The sequence below is a fragment of the Chironomus tepperi genome, unplaced genomic scaffold (assembly GCF_022539635.2).
Source record: "Chironomus tepperi strain 1889 unplaced genomic scaffold, CSIRO-AGI_Ctep_v1 contig_442, whole genome shotgun sequence".
In the NCBI taxonomy this organism is placed as follows: Eukaryota; Metazoa; Arthropoda; class Insecta; order Diptera; family Chironomidae; genus Chironomus; species Chironomus tepperi.
This window is the reverse complement of record NW_027226564.1, coordinates 87,603-88,962: the sequence shown is the minus strand read 5'-3', so window position 1 is coordinate 88,962 and position 1,360 is coordinate 87,603. Positions and strand designations below refer to the sequence as shown.

Genomic DNA, 1,360 nt, shown 5'->3' with positions numbered 1-1,360 from the left:
CATTGGATATAATGATTTTTGTGCACAAAAATGGGCGCTACTTAAATTAACGCAAGAGGAATTGTTCTTATCAGCTGCAAAACATTTTCATCAAGCTAGAACAATTTTGGAACACATTTCGAATCTTGACGCTGAAGTAAGTTCCAATTTTGTTTTTAATTAAACAAAAAATTTAATTTCTCATTTTCTACCCGCTGTGTATATCTTGTGATGACTAAATAACATAAAATTTAATTTCCTTATTTTTTCTCCTTTTCATTGCTTTTGTACAGATGACAGACATCCTCAAAATTGCTAAAATTAATTTTGTCGTAATGAATTTGCTTGCAAATGGACACAAAAAGGACTCAGAAGTTCCACCAGAATTTGATTTTTCATCACATAAATGTTTTCCTATAATTAAGCAACAGTGAATTAATTTAGTCAGTCACTATTCAGTTTAATAGAATATTTAGCAACTGAAATAAATTTAATGATTATCAAAATCATTGTGAATATTTTGATAATTAAATGTAATTTGGTACTTAATTTTTAATGATTAGGGACAATTCGTCGAATAGAGATGTGCTGGTTTTATGGATCTCAAAGTTCCCGATAAAAAAAATCGGGAAAAAAAGAATATGACGGAATTTTCTGTATAATTTATAAAGAAATCAATTTGGGATTCGAACCCATAGCCTGAAGGACAAGACTCACAAGCTATTACAACTGAGCTATCAATGACTATAAAAAGTACTGACCAAATCTTATACTTAAATTACAAACTGATCTAATCCTATTGCATTCCAAACAATGAATCCCAATTCCAAAAGCTTCGGCGTTGTACCAGCAACAATTTCAATCAAACAAGTGTCAAACAATCTAATAAAAAGATGATTAAAAAGTTAAGTGCCAACTGTCACATCAAATATACTACAAAAAAAAAAAAAATACACAAAACTTCTGACAAATTGCGTGACTAGTAAGCAATAAATCGAGTTATAAGCGACATAAAAGGAGGACGATAGTAGACATGCAATCTACATTCCGAAAGAACTATAAATGTCCAGCAACAAAAAAGTGTTTTGGGACGAACATACAAATTTATTTAATATTACAAAGACGCAACAGATATCCATAATAATAGCTTGTTAAGCCTCACTTCAGACTGAATCAACAGCATAAATTTTAATTCCTCAAAAATCCTCTTAATTTTTACATCCCCGGCATTCACTTAAATAATCATCAGTATGCAGAGACTAAAATGAATGAAAAAAATCTTTGATGAAAAAAATCATTTTTTTCATGATGAAAAAATCATTTATTTTTTTCATAAAACGTACATTATTACGTAGAATTTAATCACGTAAGCTTCATAATT

The 1,360-nt window shown here is 29.3% G+C and overlaps 1 long non-coding RNA gene across 1 annotated transcript; it reads left to right on the top strand.

Annotated features, from left to right (window-relative positions):
* Window position 1: 1 nt before the first annotated feature.
* Window positions 2-516, top strand: LOC139097939 (uncharacterized). Its single transcript, XR_011545119.1, has 2 exons — window positions 2-136; window positions 273-516. It is a non-coding gene; the product is annotated as an uncharacterized lncRNA (long non-coding RNA).
* The last annotated feature ends 844 nt before the right edge of the window (window positions 517-1,360 follow it).